The 23,788-nt window shown below is 36.7% G+C and overlaps 1 pseudogene; it reads left to right on the forward strand.

Moving 5' to 3' along the window:
- The first annotated feature begins 2,496 nt into the window (after positions 1–2,496).
- On the forward strand, positions 2,497–4,041 carry LOC145063997 (F-box/LRR-repeat protein At4g29420 pseudogene; annotated as a pseudogene).
- Positions 4,042–23,788: the final 19,747 nt, after the last annotated feature.

Below are 23,788 nucleotides of genomic sequence, written 5' to 3' on the forward strand. Positions count from 1 at the left end.
TATTAAATTCAAATTAATTGATTAGAATGAATAGTAAATTTTAGTTTTGGTCCTTTTAGTATGTGTAACAATCCATATTTCATACGCTAAAAGTATAAAATTTCAAAAAAAATACCTTACGAATTAAAGTCATATCATATGAAAAGTTGACCCCTTAAGAAAACATTTCCAAATGTATTAGGCAGCTTGTTAGTTAGAATTCCTTGTCAAACAACCATAGAGAAGCTATATAAGTACCAAATAGTCATGATACATAAATAATGACTAATGTTTTTCTCATTCTAATCCCGATTGTCTAAAGTGTTCTAATCTTCATTAAAAGTCATACTAAGAGGCTAAGTCTTCTACAATCCCCCCCCCCCTTTATTTTTATTTTTAAATGTAGAATACATGTCACATAAAAAATAATAAAACAAATTGTGTCGTGTGTTACATCCATATTAGATATAAAACTTTCACATTCAAAACATTTTGTTTTCATATTACTTTGCACTTCAAAAAGCATTCTTCTATCTGGATAAGCCTCATGGCAAGACTAATCCTTCTTACTAAATAATAAAATGTCGCTCATTCATATGCGATTTCATGTCAAAGCATTTGTACAATCCAAAATTTCTCTACATTTTACATATTTCAAATTTCAAAAATTGCTCAAATTATCAAGGGAAAATGACTTGTAAGGGTAACAAAGTATTAGACATGCACAAAAATTACCAATGAATTTTTTTTTTGTACACATATCACCAATCAACTATAGCTTTTGTACACATATGACCATTAAAATTCACCTTTGTTCAAAAATACCATTATATTACCGATAATAATAGGTCATTAGCCACGTAGCATTCCACGTGGCATGCCATGTGGCTGCTGACGTGGATTTTATTGTTTATTATGTACACATTATACCATTAAACTATTTTTGTACACATTATACCATTAAACTTTTTTTGTACACATTATACCATTAAACTTTTTTTTGTACACATTTTACCATTAATGTTATATAATTTATTGAAAAAAATATCATTTCAAAAAATACATATCATTACATAAAAGTAGGTTTCCAATCACCTGATATGGATTTTACTGATTTTCTAAATTATAGTAAACTTATCATTATGAGTCATTTTCCTATCGGTAAACAACGACATAATTTCAATTCACTTTTTTAATCATCAACCACAATCAAGAAGAGGGAGATTATAATAAGGTAACATGTACAAAATGTTTCATGAGTTTATAAGTGTGCCTCAAACGTAGTTTCCTAAGAAAATGACTTATAAGAATATGTTTACTAGACATTAGCTAAAATAATGAACAATTGAGTATTTCTTCGCCGAAAGTCTCAAGTTCAAACCTTATGGGTTTCAATTGATGTATGACCAACATAAATTCACAATGTAGTTGTAAAAGAAAGTCCTTAGTATCACTGTAAAAAACAAACTGTTTCCCCCAAACCTTACAAAATCAGGGAGTCACAATAGGTGATGGAAAACCCATTTTATGTAAAAATATGTATTTTTTGAAATGATATTTTTTGAATAAATTATATAAGATTAATGGTAAAATGTGTACAGAAAGTTTAATGGTAAAATGTACACAAAAAAAAGTTTAATGGTATAATGTGTACACAAAATAGTTTAATGGTATAATGTATACATAATATACAATAAAATCCACGTCAGCAGCCACATGGCATGCCACGTGGCATGTTACGTAGCTGGTGACCTACTATTACCGGTAACATAATGATATTTTTTGAACAAATGTGAAGTTTAATGGTCATATGTGTACAAAAGCTATAGTTGATTGGTGATATGTGTATAAAAAAAAGATCAATAGTATTTTTTGTACAAGTCTAATACTTCGTTACCTTTACAAGTCATTTTCCCAATTATCAATATATACTTTCATGTATATGTAATATCATATAATGCATGATTCTAAATATATTGAATCAACCACATTCTTAGATGTAGAAATTTAAAAAAATAAATAAATAAATAAATAAAATAAAAAAGGAAAAAGGAAGTACCAAATACTTGATAAAAATAAAATAAACCTGATAACACATTTCTTTGATATGAATTTTTCCTATATAATCGTCTATTACAGTAACTTAGAAAAACAAGTAGAAATCTTAAAAGGCTTTATAAAGGAGTCATCACAATACTTTAAATTGCTGACGTTTGTATTGCATTTTTTCGGTTAATGGTAAATCTTAGCAAAAATCATTGGAATGAAAATCACAAAATTTAAACTGAAGTTATTTTTTATAAATGCTAATGTGTAAGGACCAATAATAAATAATAGTCAAACTATAAAGGGGTAAAATGTAAATTAATCAGGCATAAATATCTCTATCATCAACTCATCAAGTAGTCAATTTTCATTTGTAGATCTTTCACCGCTTGCATGGACAACCTTCCTGAATCTCTAGCGCTCGAAATAATGAGTTGACTCGACGACTCGGCATGGGTAGCATGCTGCCGTATGGCGAGTAAGACTTTCAATTCTGCATTTCCAGGCCTTAAATTTATAAACCTGCAATGGCGATTGAAATGGTACCTCGAATCAAGGTCCAGAGTTTCGAGTTCTTCAAATTCTTCCCAATTTACTCCCTCTCTCAAGAGAGTTTTTCTAAATCTTGTATCAAACTTAAGTGCACTGGAATCTGTGCGTATTGGCGTCGAGAATCCACCCCCAGATGTGTTGAACGCTGATGTTGAAGATGATGGCGATGATCTGCACATCACCGATGGGGGCTTCGTTAAGGAGTGGCTCCCTAGGGTTTCCGGAGCTTTGAAATTGCTTTCACTATCAGATTTTTGGGTTCAGTCGAGTACGCGTCGATCAGAAGTTTTGTCACTGATCTCTGCGCACTGTAAGTTGGTTATATGCTGAAATTCTCCAATTTTATATTCTACATGTAGCTCTATTCTGAAATTACGGAAATTGTTTACTGTCGGAAAATGTAAATGGTTTGCCAGGATCGATATTATTCTGGTTGATATCAACTAGTTTTTTTTTTTTTTTTTTTTTTTTTTTTTTTTAAATTGTGGTCAACTATCTTTGATTAGGGTTTATTAATGATCGATATTTATTGGTAATAAATGATATTTAATCATATTAAGGTCTTGATGCTTTAACTCGGTTGTTTTTGTTGTTGCAGGTCAAAATCTTATTGAATTAGAGCTGAAGAACGCATGGCTATCAGGACAAAACATGAACGCCATGCCAATGCTAACAAGTTTAACACTTGAACTCATAAGATTAGATGACAAAAATCTAACCGAGTTTAATACGAGTTTCCCAAATCTTCAAGTTCTTAACTTGATAGATGTTAGAGGTCTCAAAATGCCGATGATCCACCTCCTCAACCTGAAAACCTGCCATTGGACTGTAACAGATTCACCATCATATATATGTATAATCACACCGAATCTCATCACACTCAGACTCGAGTGTAGAAGTCCGGCTGCTCTTTATATTGAAGCTCCTTTGTGCTACAACTTGCATCTTGCAGTTGATCACTTGAACACGTTTGCAGTCAAAAAATTTGAGAATTTGAAAATTGTACAACTCGAGAGTTCAAACATTCACTCCGTAATTTGTAAGTTTCGTATGGAAACAGTAGAAACGCTGACCTTAGATATAAGAGCAGGTGGAAATTCCAAATTTACCCTAGAGGATTTACTCTGCACTTTCCCGAACATAACTTCTTTGTGTTTTAAACCAAGGGTTTGGTCAGAATTTGAGGTGTGGTGTGGCAAAATTGGGCTTAAAGGTGTGAAAAGATTTTGTGGGTATTTGTCGGTGGTTGATCCTTTGATGATTTTCGCGTTGGTTGATTGCGTGTTAGAAGAATGCTTCAACTGTGTAGAAATCTCTTTACTCATCCACCGTAGTGTTGCTTCTAATATATCAAAACGTTTCATCACTAGGTGCATGGCTGAATGGCCAGAAGTGAAGTGGACATGGGGGATTTGGGAGGAAGGAAGGGAAGATTATTGGATGACTGGAGAGCAATTACTTTAAGAAACGTTCGAGGAAGGATCAGATTCCATATGATCAAAAGAAACAGAAAACATAAAAAGATTTGTAGAAGGGTGAAGGTAAGACGGATCAAATGTACACATTCATGGGGGTTTAGGAAAGCAATATTGGGTGTTTTGGGGAAATAATTTTGAAGGAAAGATTGAGTAAAGAATAAAGATGGGATCAATGATCAATTGGAAGACATGATCGAGGAAGAGATGAAGGGAAGTAGCTTCAGCAGCACCCATGGGTCTCCATGGAATTAAGTGGCTTTTATAATAGTTGAATTAAGTGTCTTATAGTTAAAACTTTTATGGTTGTGGTATCTTTTGGAATGCTCTTGTTATAGTATTATATATTTATATTTTATGAATATTGTTTAAATAAAATCATATTTGGATGCCTATGACGTATGCGGATTATATTAGTTATGTTTTTCCTTGTACTAAAAGCATCCATAATTTTTTTCACTTTTAATATTACAAACAGTTGTTTTACTTTAATATCAACTTAACAAAGTACAAGTAGTTATCATTAGATACAATAAAAATACACCCAAGGATAGATCCGGATATTACAAAGTTTCTACAATCAAAATGCAAAAGTATATAGTCTACACCACAATGTCTATCTCTCCGTTACGACTTTACCATGACATAACGGCCACTAAGGGGTCACTAGTTACCTAAAAGGCATATAACCAAATAACATATAAGATAAAATAGCTTAGTGAGTAACTTTAGCTTTAAATAACAAAAACATGACAACAATCACAAAAATAAGGTATTAACAAGAATAACTCACATTATGATTTTCAAGTTATACTTACACAGATGTTTCCAAATCATTGGTATTATAACCTTTAAGGCTATCATTGACTTCTAAATCTAGTGGTGGTATTACAACCACAAAGGCTACCACCGTACCCCGGTCGTGTTTCCCCCGTAATATTAAATTCATAAAGACTACCCTCGGAAACTAACATCGCCACGAAGTCTACTAGGTTTCATTATCCGCAATTTGTCGATATTCTCCCCACAATTCATTTATATCCACATAATAATATACTTAACTACCAACTATAAAAATGGAAAGAATATATAGTTACTTACCTTGTAATAGTTTATATTTAAGAATCTTCAACTCTTAAATCCTCTTTCTCACCTTTGGTTCTGCAACTTCAAAAACTGTCAATTTATCTCATAACTCTTAAGTATTATAAATCAAGATACAACTTACTTATTCACAACTTAATCCAACATTTATATCAAGTTCATAACACTAATTATGTACCAACCAATTACATTCCATGAACTGGTTGCTCTTATGTCTTAATTTATTAAGACATAAGCTAAACTTTATCTAAGTCACTATTTCATCTACGTGAGTATTGTAACTCAATTTTAATATTTACACCATATTCATAAAACTAAACTCCATGGAAAAAATCAATTATGCTCCACGAATATTTCATCAACATATCTTAATTCATCAAAATACATGCTCAATTTCACTTTACAAGTAGTTTCCAAAATTAGGATTCATGTTCATCTTTCTTTCATTTAAAAGATTGGCCATGATTTTGATATATAACCAAAACATCATGAATTATCATCGATCTTATTAACACATATCATTAAAATTTTCCTTCCATAAAAGCACAAATAACTAAGGTTTCATCACCTTTTTTAATTCCACAATTAAAACTCATCTAAATTAAACAAAAATAAAAAGAGGATAATACCTTTGATCCTAATGATAGAGTTGGATTCTTGATTCTCTTGAGATTTAGTTGAACCTAGCTTTCTCTCTTGGATTTAGCTCATTTGAAGCTTTGGAAGGACTTTTTATGTGAAAGTGAAGATAAATTACTGAATCCCTCATTTTTAATCGGTTTGTGATGTTTTTCATAACATGTCATGTTACCGGACCTTTACAAGTAACATTCTCACTAGATGCCATCATGTAATTTAACTTTTACGCATTGCCTTCTACCTCTTTTCCACTATAGCATCATACTTTCAAAGGCGTCGTGTAAGCTTTCCTATTTTAACATTGAACTTCTACACAACTTGTCAGGTAATCTCACTTTTATCTATCGTGTTATTGAGATCGTCCAATTTTGGTAATGTACTTCACCATTTAGGTGTCGTATAAATTCACCATGACACGTCACGTTTAATTGCTTTCGTTTCTTATACTTAACCAAACTCCTTGCTTTACCCTTATAACCAATTAATACACCATTAAGCAATCTAAACTTAACTCTCAAATATCGAAATAATTACCAACATAATTACAAGATATAATATTAGCATTTCATGGTATTCGTAAAAAGTGATAAAAATGCCCTTATGTTCAAAATAACTATGAAGCATGGTGAATAGAGCTTAAAACCAATTTAACTTACGTTAGTAATAGACCTTCTCCTTTATTATTAGTTATAGGTCAGTTGTTACATAAAACCTTTACAATAATCGAACTGATAGCCCCAGAGTCAACCCAGAGCAATGAGAGCAACTAGACAACCATGAAACATATGTTGCTGAGTACATACAAATTCAGCTACGTTATTGTTTATCCATCATTTCATATGCAGGGTTTCCTACGACTATATTATATATCATGTTTTATAATCGATTTTAATGTAACATGTATAATATTATTGCATCCCAACAACTGCCTCTCGTATATAAATTGGACAAGATCATTGGCATCATCTATTAAGATATTAAATGGCACGCTCAAGAAATTAAAGAATGTTTGATGGTTGAAAAGTAGTATGGCCAATCTGGTTAATGAAGCCATGTCCCTAACTCATTTGAACAAATAACAATATTTGAAATATTACACTAGTTCTTTATAACAAACCAATATAATTCTTAACCAAGTCATATGGTTGATGTTTTAAATATACAGTCGAGTCAAACTATACAAAACACAAAATCTTACGGAAAATAATTACCATAAATCCTACATAACAAAACCATAAAAATATAATTTATGAGAATGGAAATTGTTGATGGCAAAACATAAGAAAATACCAATCGATAACAATATTATTAGTATAGCTACCATAGATATTCTTACCTAAAGTTATGACACGAACTCAAATCAGGTGTTTCTAAATATGCATATATGTTACTATTTATCAATAACGTCATGTGCAAGGGTAATCGATGACTACGTTATTTAACTTGCTTTTTACAACCAAGTCAGATGTAACATGTGTAATGCAGTTATATCTCAACAACCCTCTCTCGTATATAACTTGGGTAAGATCCTTGGTGTCTTATATTAAGATATTAAATGGCAAGATTAAGAGATAAAAAATGTTTAATAGATGAAATAATATGGATCAGTTGCTTAATGAAATCATTAGCTTATTTAACAAATAACATTGTTTTGAAATATAACGACTTTAGTTCTTTGTAAGAAAACAATATATTTTTTAATCAAATCTTATGGTTGATATTTTTAATATACAACGAAATCGTAATAAAGAAAACACAACAAAGCCTATATAGCAAAAACATAACAAAATATGATTTATGAGAATGCCAATTCCTTCATGTAAAAAACATAACAAAATGCTATCAATATCAATATTGATCGAATAGTTACCATAGATATTCTTACCTAAATTTTTTACATCAACTAAAACTAGTTCATCCAATTTCCTCGGTGTTATGGGAAATATGTGTTTCTACATGTACAAATTTTTCATGCAATAAATATAATTTTTGTTATCCACCAAAAGAGGTGGTTTTTCACTAATACAAAATGAAAAAAATAAATAAATAAATAAATACTTAACGCGTACTTACTTTCCAACCAAGTTCATATTAAGTGTTCATCATAAAGTCAACCATTCATTAAATGATATAATAGTTACAATACCAACACTCTTGTTGTTGGTTGCATTGAATTCTAAATGCAAGTATATTGATTAAAGTGAAATGTAAATTTCAATTTTTGGTCATTTTAGTATGTGTAACACTCCATATTTCATATAAGTATAAAATTTCAAAAGAAATATCTCACGACTTAAAATCGTATCAATGAAAACTTGGCGCTTAAAAAGACATTTCCAAAAGCGTTATATAGTCTATGAGTTACAATTCCATGTCAAATAATCCTAATACATATGTAATGACTAATGTTGTTCTCATTCTAATCTCAGTATCACAAGTGTTCTAATCTTCATCAAAAGTCATACTAAGAGGCTAAGGCTTTTATAATCCCCACCCCCCCCCCCCCCTATATTTTTTTAAATCTAGAGTACATGTCACATAAAAAATCATAAAACAAATTGTCTCTTGTGTTACATACATATTAGATACTAACTTATAACTAGTGTAATACACGGTTGATAAATTAAAATAACATAGATAATAATTGTAAGAAAAACATTTTGAACAAATTTATAATAAGATGTTTATAAAAATGTAAAAGAAAAGAAAAACACAATGAATTGAACAGGATATTATTTATAATTGATTATTACTTTCTATCAATGATCAAATAATTGATTATTACTTTCTATTAATGATCAAATAATTGATTACCAAACATTTTGAATTTCAAAATCTCTTATAATAATGTTAATTTTAGGGGATTTAGGAGAATTTAAATCTAAATGTAAAATTATAGAAAAAGATATGTGTCATTTTTAGAGAGTAAGAGAAGGAAAATTAATAATTATAAGAAAATGACAAGTGACATGCAAACTATTCTTTTATTAATATAAGGAGATAAAACTTTAACATTCCAAAACATTTTGTTTATTACTTTGCACTTCAAAGAGCATTCTTCAAGATGGGTACACTGCGAGACTAATCCTTCTAACAAAACCATAAAATATTTCTCATTCAAATGCAATTTCATATCAAAGCATTTGTGTAATCCAAAAATTCTCTACATTTTACATATTTCAAAACTTGATCAAATTATCAATATATACTATCATGTATATGTAATGCCATATAATGCATGATTCTAAATATATTAACTCGGCCACATCCTTAGATGTAGAAATGAAAAAATAAAAATTAAAGTTCCAACTACTTATTGATTCTCCATTTCATGTCATGTCTCAACCTATTGATTCTCCATTTTAAATTTAAAATTTTTTCATTCCAATTACATTAAATTAATAAAATTATAATAAAAATTAAAATAACATTTATACAAATTATAAGGTCACGTATTTATTTAAATCAACGATTATAATTTTATATAACTAAAATATTATCTCTTAATTGACAATTTATTTAAAATAATTTATTAATAATTTTGATTTTTTACTATGAAACTTTAATTAATTTTATAACTGTGGTTCTCACGAGTTATAAACTATTATTATATAATCGTTTATTACAATAAATTAGAATAACAAATAGGAAAGTTAAAAGGCTTTGTGAAGGAGACATCACAATATTTTATATTGCTGACTTTTGTAGAACATTTCTTCGGCTAATGCTAAATCTTAGCACAAATCATTGGAATGAAAATCAAAAAATTTAAGTTGAAGTTATTTTTTTATAAATGTGAATGTGTAAGGGGCAATAATAAACACTAGTCCAACTGTAAAGAGATAAAGTTTAAATTAATCAGGCATAAATTGTTGGAGTAGGTGTCTAAGCTCATAACTATAATTGGTATGTACTTGAATTGATAGCAGCACAGTCCTTTTGGGTTGCCCTCAAACCTAGCAACTGGACAAGGAAATTATGAAATTAATATAAATGATTTATTAATATGTTAAAAGATTAATATATTAATTAGAAATCATAATGTTTAATTAATAGTTAGCCAGAAATTAATTACAATTAATTTTGGGGTTAACTGTATTAATTATAAAGTGCAAGGACTAGTTTGCAATTATCAAATAGTTGAGTGGAAGGTTCCAGAACCTCCTTGGAAGGGGTGGGCGAAATCTATACGGGAAACCCTGTGGCAACCCGAAAACTTTCATCCTATGTAATTGGTCCGCATATTGTCTTTAAATCTTGAATTCATCACCCTTTGTTAATCTTGTGGTTTCGAAAGCGTGTTTTGGACACAATATAGTCTAGTTATGGGTCATAGGAGGTGCTGGAAAGTGTTTTGCATCATGAAATTGGATTAAACACACCAAAAGAGGTGTGTGCGGCCACACTTTTGTGTGTACGGCCACACACCCATGTGTGCGGCCGCACACCCAACCGCACACCCTCCAACCTCACACCCAAACATATATATAGATGGATACCTTCTTCATTCATTCATTTGGATGCTCCTTACTCTCTCTCTCTACTTCCTCTCTCTAAAACCTTCAACCAAGAACACCTTGAAGGCCTCATATTTGTGATCTAGTTCATCTTCAAGCTTATTAGTGGTAAACACTTGAGTCCCAAGCCTTATACCTCATCATGTTCATCATATTCATGGACCCTTGAAGGTGTATGGCCGCACACCTTCATGAGGGGGCAGCACACATTCAAATCTCCTTAGTGTGAAGAGCAAACACTTCATTTGGACTCACAAGGGGAGTGTACGGCCGCACACTCCTGTGTATGGCCGCACACACACACTGAACGGCCGCACACACTTGTGTGCAGCCTCACACACACTTCTGGCCGCACACCTCAGCCGCACACTCAATTTCTAGGCCATGCATTCACTCAAATGCCTACTTTTGGCCCTAAACTTGCATGAATCATTAAGTATGGATCATGAGACACTTGTATTCAGTAATGCTGAGCCCTAAGAATGTTTATCCATCATGTTTAAGCATGAAACATCCTAGTTCTAACCCAATTGTGTGTCATCACATGATCTATAGGAACTATTGGCATTCAGGACATCCATTGACACTCGAACCCTGCGATAAACTGTGAGTTCATACCCCTTTAATGAACCCTTCAAATGTTTTTAATGTTTTAAGGGGGGAGGGGATACAAGTCAAATATATATGTTTATGAAAATTAATCGCATGTGATTCACTAACCGTAACTCAAATCACATGTGATTTATCACTATGCCTTGTAAAAAGAACTTTACGTTTTAAAAACTATTTTGGATAAATAAACTATTTTCTAAATGTTCCCTGTTGACAAGATTTTTCATTAAGTATATTTTCTTATAAAATGTAACCACACTAATATATTTATATAAGTAAGACTTGAAGGACTTAGGACCGATAGCTCGCCTTATTTCCTGTTCTTGTTTGATTGTGGGCTTAGGGTAGTTGTTATCCGTACGACTGTCGTTGATTTCTTAGCTATATATCATGTATATTGGTGTTGGATACGGGCCTTTTCATTTCAAATCAATGTCTACACTATATAATTGCCAAGAATTACACACTAGGTTAACTATAATGGGTATAGTTAAGGCCACTACTACTCATTACTGCCACTATTTCACATACTATAATACACACTATCACGAGACGACTCGCTAGTAAGAAAACTCACTACGAGTTATACAAAAGACTACTACACTATAATACAAGAGAAAGCATTAATCAAGAGATAAAACACTAACCCACTATGAGATACGCTATTCGCTACATACTATGCCCAGAGTTTTCCGACAGGAAGACGAAGCTACATGTATAGATCTATACGGGGAAGCCACTATTACATCCCGACTGTTAACCTCAGTCCGAGCCGTGCAGGCCCAGGGATGTCGTTACTTCTCTACTATGCATGACCGGGAAGGTCATAGGGTACTCTATTACTCACACTATCAGTAGCATACAAGGAATACACTACATTCACACTAAAATGCTAATATTAAGGAATAAGTTAAAAATCCCGAAGTAAATAAGTATCTAATACTAATGAGAGTTTGCACCACTGTTACTGATATCAGGCATAACTTTCTTATAACACTACTTATTGGGGGTTCACTAATATACTTTTATTACAAACAATCTCTTTAAAATAATGAGACTTACATGCAAGTTACAGGTTCTTCAGTTATAATGTTTCCTATTACTTACGAATGTAAACTACAGCCCTCACACTATTTATACTAATGCATTTTATAATAAAACTCACACTAAACTCTTATGAACTCACCAGCTTTATGTTGATACTCGTTTTCAAAATAACTTGTATCCTCAGGTCAAAGATAGACAGGTACAGGTGCTACATTTTGGAGAAGGTGGAGCATACAAGATCCATTCTCTTATTTTTGCATACTTTTGGTGTTTGTTGAACTCTACAGAACACACTTGTAATTAAACTCACTATGTAAATGTAATGGTTGCATGTTTCTTGTTTTTACTATCATGCAATTGTGATGATATTGTACATGACGTCCTCCACCCTGAAACATATTCCGCCGTTATCGGTTTTGGGGTGTGACAGATTGGTATCAGAGCATTGTTTATAGTGAATCAAGTATATCAACCTATAAAAGATATACGAACTATAAACACTTCGGGACTAAAACACTCTGACCAAGAAAATATATTGTTAAGTATTTAAAAGATTTAACTAAGTATATATGCACACACATCTCTATAAAACACAGAAGTCAGTATCACGCTAAGAACAGAACAAAAGTATTAAGATTGTTGGACAGCACAATTGGGTTTAGAGACATATAGTCACATTTGGGGGGATGTAGCCTGATCAACTACATTTTCCTGGGAGTGACTAGCATGTGCCTAAGCTTAGTTGTGGTGTTGCAACAAGTCTAAAACTTATCAACACTACCACAATAACGTTACCCTAAGAATACTATAGGAGTATTCTGTATCTCTAAAACATACATATGTGATAACTAAAAGGGTCGTTATGGGTAGGGCAATAGTTGCTAAGTGAATACATCACAGTTACATGTGACTAGGGCACTATAGACTCAGAATCTGTAATCTTTGCTTTATTTCCTGTTCTTGTTTGATTGGGGATCTAGAGTTAGGGTTACTTATTCGAAGGACTATCTTGCTTCGGTTGCATGTAATTGGTATGCACTACGCAAGTATTGGGTCGACTAGTAACGATTCATCTTATAAGTAATTTAGGTTAGTACATCTATTAATATTCTTTTCCCCTTTCTCGCATAGATAGCATGGCTGGCTTCCATCTACCCGGCGATCTGTACTATCCAAACCAGGGCAATGGAGGATGGCTCGATGAGGAGTCAGACGATGATCACCCAATCCCTTTGGATGATCATCATGCTGAAGGTTTCTCGGATAGCTCGAGCTCCGAACCAGAAGTTAACAACCAACCTCCTGAAGCTCTGAACCCTAACCCCCCTCCGGCATTTCAGGGTCCCACTCCTATGTGGGCCATATCCTTGCACCGATGGAGCGAGGAGCAGGGTCAACCTTTGCCTTACAACGGAGACCGAAGCTTCTACAACATAAGCGAAGGAGGATCAGCGGATCGGGTTCTTCCCATCATGATCCGAAGGATTGCCAGAAATGTCGAGCAGGGTCAAGCTGCTATTGGTCGAGTTGTAGAAGTGGATGCCAACTCGAATCTCAATACCGTTCGCATCCGCCAACTCGAAGAAGCCATGGACAAGACGAGGAGGACCAACGAGGCTCTGCAGCATCAGCTGGCTGCATCCCAAGCCGAAGTTAGGGAACTCCGAGCACGTCAAAGGATTCATGATCGAGACCTTCAGGAAATTATGCGTCGACTAGCGGATCTGAGGGTTCGCCCAACAAGTAACCGTCGCCAGTAGAAGACATCCAATTACCTCACTCTTTTGCCTATAGGACTAGCCTTTTTCTCTCAATGTCTCGTAGATCTCTTGTCTGTATATAATCCTAGCTCTAGAAAGCACTCTAACAAGATCTCTACACTGCCAACATTTTCCCTATGGTTTGATGTAATACCTTTTTGTTAGGTCAATTTTTCCTAAACTTGTATTACATCATCAATACCAGTATATTGGCAGCTAACTATCCTATTACTATGACTCTCACTCTGAATTTTGGATTATGTTGAATTAATCCATGAAACACCCTATTCCTATTTCGCAATAGACTCTTACTATTGCTATCATTCCTATGATCTTCCAGTAAAAGATGCCTCCACGAAAGCGTCCAAGCAGAGGAAGACCAGCACCTCAAACCTCTCCTCCACCACCTCCTCCTCCGCAGTTTGACCCAGTGCTGTTCCAAACAGCTGTGACTGCGGCCGTGACAGCAGCCATGGCTCAAATGAACTCCGGGGACGCGAGCGGTGGTAACTCTAGATTTGGTGAAGTCCATCAAAGAGTGCAGGGATGCACTTATAAGGACTTCATGAACTGTAAACCTACCTTCTTCGATGGTACTGGAGGAATTCTAGCATTATGCCAATGGTTCGAAAGAACCGAAGCTGTATTCGAAATGTGCTCTTGCCCTGAAGGGAGCAAAATCAAGTTCGCTACTGCCACCCTCACTAACAGGGCTTTAACATGGTGGAACGGCCATGTCAATGCACTCTTCTTGGTCACAGCCAATGCCATGGGCTGGGACACTCTAAAGGATCTCATGAGAAAGGTGTACTGCCCGAGGGGTGAAATTCAGAAACTTGAGGAGGAACTCTGGAACCTCAAAATGGTAGGGACCGACATAATAGCTTACACGGCCAGGTTCTGCGACTTGGCGGCTATGTGTCCCAACATGATCCCTTCTGAAAGCAAGAAGATTGCACGATACATATGGGGTCTAATGCCTCCATATCAGGGAAACGTTCTAGCCTCACGCCCTACCACCTTCGACAGTGCCAAGGAATTGGCCCAGAGTCTGATCAACCATGAAGTCTCTTCCACTCCAGCAACAGCAACCACAACTACCACTGCACCACCCGAAAGAGGAAGCGATGGGATAAAAAGAAGGGCAAGAAAACTCAAACCTCCTCCAAGGATCAGCAAATCGTGGCGGTCCATGATGCCACTACTCCAGCCACTCCTGTACCGCCAAAAGCTTATAGTGAGAATCTGCCCAAGTGTCCCAAGTGCCCTTTCCACCACAACAGCCCCTGCCGTGAATTGCAGTGTTCCAACTGCGGTCGGAAGGGCCATACTATGAGATTATGCAAGGTCCCTCCCAAACCTATCTCGCAAGTTTCCGGTTCGGGAGTGACCCCGACGTGTTATGGCTGCGGTGAAACCAGTAACTTCAAGAAGAACTGTCCGAAGACTGCAAATGCTGGGGGAACTGGTAGGCTACTCGTTATTGGTCACAACGACGCGGTAGGGGATCCCACAGTAGTCACGGGTACGTTTCTTCTCAACAACTCTTATGCATGTGTCTTATTCGATAGTGGTGCAGAAAGAAGCTTCATAGATCAAAACTTTAAACACTTACTCAAACAATCCCCTCAGCCACTAAAAGAAACATTCGTCATAGAAATGGCTAACGGGAAAACCGAAAGCTCTAACGAAATCTACATAGGTTGTACCCTCACGTTAGACGACCACTCGTTTCCAATCGATCTCTTACCAGTCTCTATCAAAAATTTCAATGTCATTGTCGGTATGGACTGGTTGAGTCTCCATCGTGCCGATATCCTATGCTCCGACAAAGCCATTCGCCTGAATCTTCCGAACCACGAAACTCTATTGATCTATGGAGATAAACCCGGTACGAGCCTACGTATCATCTCTAGTATTCAGGCTCAAAAATACTTGCGTAAGGAATACCGCGCCTTTCTTGCTCACGTTGTCGACATTATCCAGAAAACGAAAGATCCGAAGGACATTCCTGTTGTATGCGATTTCCCCGATGTCTTTCCGGAGGACCTTCCGGGTCTACCTCCCAAACGTCAGGTTGAGTTCAGAATTGACCTAGTCCCAGGAGCTACCCCCGTAGCAAGGTCTCCCTATCGGTTAGTGCCTGCCGAGATGCAAGAACTATCCGGTCAACTTAACGAGCTGCTCAGCAAGGGCTTTATAAGACCGAGTTTCTCACCTTGGGGAGCTCCGGTCTTGTTCGTGAAGAAGAAGGACGGATCGTTCCGTATGTGCATCGATTATAGGAAACTCAATAAACTCACGGTCAAAAATCGCTACCCACTCCCTCGTATCAACGACCTATTCGATCAACTACAAGGAGCGAGTTACTTCTCCAAGATTGATCTTCGGTCTAGGTATCACCAGTTACGGGTGCTTGAGGAAGATGTTCCGAAGACAGCTTTTCGAACCCGTTACGGGCACTTCGAGTTCATAGTGATGCCCTTTGGACTGACAAACGCTCCCGCAGTATTCATGGACTTAATGAATAGGGTATGTCGTCCGTATTTAGATCAATTCGTCATCGTCTTTATTGATGATATACTCGTCTACTCTCGGAGCGAGGAAGAACATAAGGATCACCTACGACGAGTCCTGGAAACACTACAATCAGAGAAGTTATATGCGAAGTTCTCTAAGTGCGAGTTTTGGATCCGAAGAGTTGAATTCTTAGGGCACGTGGTTAGTAAAGAAGGAATCCACGTGGATCCCTCCAAAATTAAAGCTATTGAGAACTGGTCAGCACCGAAGACGCCCACGGAGATTCGTCAATTTCTAGGCCTCGCTGGCTACTACCGCAGATTCATCCAAAACTTCTCTCTGATTGCGAAACCTCTCACTATGTTGACACAGAAGGGCGTATCCTTCAACTGGGAAGAGAAACAGGAGAAGGCATTCCAGACCCTAAAGCGAGCCCTATGCACCGCACCAGTATTATCCCTTCCCAAAGGAACCGAAGACTTCGTGGTATACTGCGATGCATCGAATCAGGGACTCGGCTGTGTCTTGATGCAACGAGGTAAAGTCATCGCTTATGCCTCAAGACAGCTAAATACACATGAGGTGAACTACACTACACACGACCTCGAACTAGGAGCAGTCGTCTTCGCACTAAAAATATGGAGACACTACTTGTATGGGACGAAGAGTGTAGTGTATACTGACCATAAAAGCCTCCAACACATACTGAACCAGAAAGAGCTCAACATGAGACAACGCCGATGGGTTGAGCTACTCAACGATTACGACTGCGAAATTCGATATCACCCGGGGAAAGCCAACGTGGTAGCAGACGCCCTGAGTAGGAAAGAGTATTCAGGTCGAAGAACCAAGTCATTAACAATGACTATCCATTCGCATCTATCCGCACGGATCAAGGAGGATCAGCTTGAAGCATTAAAGCCTGAGAATGTGATGGGAGAAGCCCTGCGCGGAATGGATAAAAGTTTGGAAATCAAAGGTGACGGAGCTTACTACCTTATGGACCGAATCTGGATTCCGCGCCACGAAGGTTTCAGAGAGGTAGTCATGAAGGAAGCTCACAACACTCGATATTCCATCCACCCAGGTTCGGATAAGATGTATCTGGATCTCAAGAAGCTATACTGGTGGCCTAACATGAAAGCAGAGATCGCTACCTTCGTGAGTAAGTGCCTTACATGCGCGAAGGTCAAGGTCGAATATCAAAAGCCATCGGGACTCCTCCAACAACCCGAGATACCTGAATGGAAGTGAGAGCGGATTACAATGGACTTCATAACCAAACTGCCCAAGACAACGGGTGGGTTGGATACCATTTGGGTCATCGTCGACTGATTGACCAAGTCTGCACACTTCCTCCCTATCAAAGAATCAGATAAGATGGAGAAGCTCACGAGAACATATCTTAAGGAGATAGTACGGCTGCATGGCGTCCCTATATCTATTATCTCGGACAGAGATAGTAGATTTACCTCGAGATTTTGGCAATCACTACAAAAGGCTCTAGGGACGAGGCTGGACATGAATACAGCCTACCATCCGCAGACTGACGGACAAAGTGAGAGGACGATCCAAACTCTAGAAGATATGATGCGAGCTTGCGTGATCGACTTCGGTAAATCATGGGATACACACTTACCTCTTGTGGAGTTTTCCTACAACAACAGTTATTATACGAGCATTAAGGCAGCTCCATTTGAAGCCCTCTACGGCCGGAAGTGCAGATCCCCTCTGTGCTGGGCTGAGGTGGGTGACACCCAGTTAGCTAAAGGACGAGTTCCTGATAGCGCTCTCACTGGTCCGGAGATTATTTGAGAAACGACCGAAAAGATTGTACAGATTCGCGAATGACTAAAAGCCGCTAGGGATCGACAGAAGAGCTACGAAGACAAACGGAGAAAACCCTTGGAATTCCGGGTGGGAGACCGAGTCCTTTTAAAGGTCTCGCCCTGGAAGGGCACGATACGCTTTGGAAAGCGTGGAAAGCTGAACCCAAGGTACATAGGACCATTCGAGATTCTTGCTAGAATCGGCCTTGTAGCTTACAAACTCAACTTACCCCATGAGCTAAGTAACATACATCCTACCCCATGAGCTAAGTAACATACATCCTACCCCATGAGCTAAGAAATGCCTATCCGACGAAACTCTCGTGATTCCCCTCGACGAGATTGAGGTCAATTAAAACCTCAACTTTGTGGAAGAGCCTGCGGAAATTATGGATCGAGAAGTAAAACGAACGAAAAAAAGTCGCATCCCAATTGTGAAGGTTCGGTGGAACGCCAAGCGGGGACCGGAATTCACTTAGGAGCGCGAGGATCAAATGAAACTCAAATATCCCCATCTTTTTGCCTAATAGTTCTGTAACTACCCTCAATAAGAATTCTAAATTTCAGGACGAAATTCCCTCTAACGGGGGGATAATGTGGCAACCCGAAAACTTTCATCCTATGTAATTGGTCTGCGTATTTTCTTTAAATCTTGAATTCATCACCCATTGTTAATCTTGTGGTTTCCAATGCATGTTTTGGACACAATATAGTCTAGTTATGGGTCTTAGGAGGTGTTGGAAAGTGTTTTGCATCATGAAATTGGATTAAACACACCAAAAGAGGTGTGTGCGGCCACACTTTTGTGTGTACGGCCACACACCCATGTGTGCGGCCGCACACCCAACCGCACACCCTCCAGCCTCACACCCAAACATATATATAGATGGATACCTTCTTCATTCATTCATTTGGATGCTCCTTACTCTCTTTCTCTACTTCCTCTCTCTAAAACCTTCAACCAACAACACCTTGAAGGCCTCATATTTGTGATCTAGTTCATCTTCAAGCTTATTAGTGGTAAACACTTGAGTGCCAAGCCTTAAAACTCATCATGTTCATCATATTCATGGACCCTTGAAGGTGTATGGCCGCACACCTTCATGAGGGGGCAGCACACATTCAAATCTCCTTAGTGTGAAGAGCAAACACTTCATTTGGACTCACAAGAGGAGTGTACGGCTGCACACACACAATGAACGGCCGCACACACTTGTGTGCAGCCTCACACACACTTCTGGCCGCACACCTCAACTGCACACTCAATTTCTAGGCCATGCATTCACTCAAATGCCCACTTTTGGCCCTAAACTTGCATGAATCATTAAGTATGCATCATGAGACACTTGTATTCAGTAATGCCGAGCCCTAAGAATGTTTATCCATCATGTTTAAGCATGAAACATCCTAGTTCTAACCCAATTGTGTGTCATCACATGATCTATAGGAACCATTGGCATTCAGGACATCCGTTGACACTCGAACCCTACGATAAACTGTGAGTTCATACCCCTTTAATGAACCCTTCAAATGTTTTTAATGTTTTAGGGGGGATACAAGTCAAATATATATGTTTATGAAAATTAATCGCATGTGATTCACTAACCGTAACTCAAATCACATGTGATTTATCACTATGCCTTGTAAAAAGAACTTTACGTTTTAAAAACTATTTTGGATAAATAAACTATTTTCTAAATGTTCCCTGTTGACAAGATTTTTCATTAAGTATATTTTCTTATAAAATGTAACCACACTAATATATTTATATAAGTAAGACTTGAAGGACTTAGGACCGATAGCTCGCCTTATTTCCTGTTCTTGTTTGATTGTGGGCTTAGGGTAGTTGTTATTCGTACGACTGTCGTTGATTTCTTAGCTATATATCATGTATATTGGTGTTGGATACGGGCCTTTTCATTTCAAATCAATGTCTACACTATATAATTGCCAAGAATTACACACTAGGTTAACTATAATGGGTATAGTTAAGGCCACTACTACTCATTACTGCCACTATTTCACATACTATAATACACACTATCACGAGACGACTCACTAGTAAGAAAACTCACTACGAGTTATACAAAAGACTACTACACTATAATACAAGAGAAAGCATTAATCAAGAGATAAAACACTAACCCACTATGAGATACGCTATTCGCTACATACTATGCCCAGAGTTTTCCGACAGGAAGACGAAGCTACATGTATAGATCTATACGGGGAAGCCACTATTACATCCCGACTGTTAACCTCAGTCCGAGCCGTGCAGGCCCAGGGATGTCGCTACTTCTCTACACTATGCATGACCGGGAAGGTCATGGGGTACTCTATTACTCACACTATCAGTAGCATACAAGGAATACACTACATTCACACTAAAATGCTAATATTAAGGAATAAGTTAAAAATCCCGAAGTAAAATAATGAGACTTACATGCATAACTTTCTTATTACACTACTTATTGGGGGTTCACTAATATACTTTTATTACAAACGATCTCTTTAAAATAATGAGACTTACATGCAAGTTACAGGTTCTTCAGTTATAATGTATTTCTAGAAAATATAAGATTTTCTCAAGTTTCCTATGACTTACGAATGTAAACTACAGCCCTCACACTATTTATACTAATGCATTTTATACTAAAACTCACACTAAACTCTTATGAACTCACCAGCTTTATGCTGATACTCGTTTTCAAAATAACTTGTATCCTCAGGTCAAAGATAGACAGGTACAGGTGCTACATTTTGGAGAAGGTGGAGCATACAAGATCCATTCTCTTATTTTTGAAATCTTTTGGTGTTTGTTGAACTCTATAAAACACACTTGTAATTAAACTCACTATGTAAATGTAATGGTTGCATGTTTCTTGTTTTTACTATCATGCAATTGTGATGATACTGTACATGACGTCCTCCACCCTGAAACGTATTACGCCGTTATTGGTTTTGGGGTGTGACAAACCCTAATGATTTTATCCAAGGGGCTTGGATAAGGCCTTCGGATAAGCTTAGGCCCCAAGCAAAGGAACATTAGGGTTTTCCCAAAACCCTAGATCCCTCAGCTATATAAGAAGCCTCCTGGCACCTAAAATCAGTCACTCCTTCCTTGAAGAAACCCTACGGCCGAAAATTGCATACCCTACTCTCTCTCTCTCTCCTTCTAGTTTCCTTCTTGCTAGCTTTTGGGTGTGACTCCATTAGAGGCATTACATTTGTGGTGCTAAGCTTCCAAGAAGATCAAGATCAAAAGGATTACCAATTGTTTGCTATAACAATTGAAAGGTATGTAACTCTTCAAACCTAATTGGTTAATTTTGAAAATAGACTCTCTCCTTAGGGTTCTTGTTTTGCAATTCAAAGTTATATGTTCAATAGTTAAAACATAGATCCAAAGTAGGTTCCATGTGAACTTAGGAATTGTTTTTCTATTTTTTCTGTTTTACATAAATCCCATCAGCGGTATCAGATCCATTGTTTTGTTTTAACTTGAATTGCTATAATAATTGAATTGCAAATTAGGGTTTAAAGCTATTAAACCCTAAAAGGCCAATTTTCATTTTTAGGGTTTTTGGTTTAAAGGGTTTTTCGAAAAACCCTAGCCTCCATAAACCCTAATTGAAATTAGGGTTAGGGTTTTGGAAACCCTTGCCTCTTCCGTTGAATTTCAAAACTTACATGGTATTTTTAGGGTTTCTTATTTTTGGATAATTGTAACCTAATTGGATAATTGAGAAAAACAAGGAAATTATCTTATACCCTATTTTTCGAAATCTAAAGGGATATGGATTAGGCTTAAATTAAATGTTTAATTTAATTAGATAATCCTTACAAGATTTAATAAATTAATTAAAGGTTAATTAATAGATAATTATTAAATCTAGTTATTTGGTTTATTTTAAATTTAAATTGAAAGTCTAATTTTTTGAAAATTTTGAGATAAACCCCAAAGCTTTAAAATGTTTAAAATACACCTTACATATGTATTATAATTAAAAGTTAAATATTATATGTGTATAAGAATATGGTCTGTCAAATCGCTAGTATGCCTCATTCACGAAACTAATCTATAAGGGGGTATAAGGAAACTACCTATAAAATGGTAGTTGAATGGGTGTCCACTCTCACCCACCACTTCCTTGATTAGTAGATGGTCGTTAGCAGAACGGATTTGATAGGGCAACTAAAATTCATTAAAAGTATAATGTTATTAAGAAAGTACTAGAACATTATTTTACAAAATCCCAACTCTAGTTACTTTAGGAAAAATATGAAAAATATGCTAGTGCATGAAATTGCAAATTATGCTTTATTGGTCGTTAGTGGAGCGTGTGTGGTTAACCAGCACACTAATAGGCACTAATAAAGAGTAGTAATGGGTATCTCATAATTATCATTTTGATGGAGCGTGTGTGGTTTACCGGCACATCAATAGTTAATGATAAAGACAATGAGGTTACCAAGCACATTTGCATGGTTATTCACATCTTGTTTGTGATCCTCAGTATCTCAGTCACAAATAGCAGAGCATAATCTGAGATTAAAACATGCCATTGAATAGTCCAATGTACCTCAAAAGAAATTAGGAATTTCACTTCGTTTGTTTCGTCTTATGGTGGAATTGGTGAATCGTCATTCACCTACCTTTATGAAATTTACACTTAGATCTCGGCATCCCATTTCTAAGTTGTGAATCATCATAGTTGGATTCTAACCTTGTGTAACACCCCGTTTATTTATTAAATAAATAAATAAACTAATTAATGACTCGTAGCCCTAAAATCAATAATTATATAGCAAGGTGTTGGTCTCGAGGAGTTAATTGTCACAATTTTAAAATTTGGGGGCTAAAAGTGTAAGTTTCAGATCGAATTCGTAAATATTTATGAAGGCAGAGACTAAATGGTAACTTCTGAGACTTCATTTGAAGGGATTTTAGGGTCTAAGGGGCTGTTGAGTAAATATTGAACCTGAATGGTAAAGAATTATAATGCTGAGGGCTAAAAGGGTAAAGTTAGGACTCATTTTGTAAGGAATGGGAGGAGGAAGGGCTGGTTATATCAATATGGGAAGATGTTTCATATGATCCGGGTATATATCCTTTCAAACGTTTAAACCCTAACCCTAACACTCCACATATTCATCAACCATCATCTCTCCACTCTCATATCTCCCCATCGGCGCCGCTACCATGTTGTTTCCGATCAACCACCGACGACGAGGACCCAAACCACCGAAGCTAACCGTCATGCCCCATCCTATCGACTGAGAGATCCACTGGTGACCTAATTCGTAGCAAGGAACGTCGAAATGAAGGTTGTGATCGTTGCTGCTGCCAAGGGAAGCCATCACCACCCATCGAGTCCGTTCTCCAACCAGCTAGTGGCCGCCAAGCAATCACCCAACCTCATCCATTTTCTGACCGGTCGAAACTCCACCCATCCATTGTCATCAGCCAATCGCACACCGTCGTCGGTCAAGAGTGTTGCTGTTGACATTTGGTGAACGCCACCAGGTGTGTGGCTACCTTCAGACCTCGAGTGGCGTGTGTGTGTGTTATATATCTTGTTATCACCGCCTATCGCCACAAGAATCTCGTTGGGTGTGTTTCTTTCTCGTGTTAAGCTCAAGAGTTGCGTGTTTTGGGTTGCTGAACAAGTGAGGGTGTGTTTTTTTGGTCGGAAACCACCATGGCA

This window comes from Lactuca serriola, chromosome 7 (genome assembly GCF_051521515.1).
Source record: "Lactuca serriola cultivar US96UC23 chromosome 7, Lser_US96UC23_V15, whole genome shotgun sequence".
NCBI classification, from domain to species: domain Eukaryota; kingdom Viridiplantae; phylum Streptophyta; class Magnoliopsida; order Asterales; family Asteraceae; genus Lactuca; species Lactuca serriola.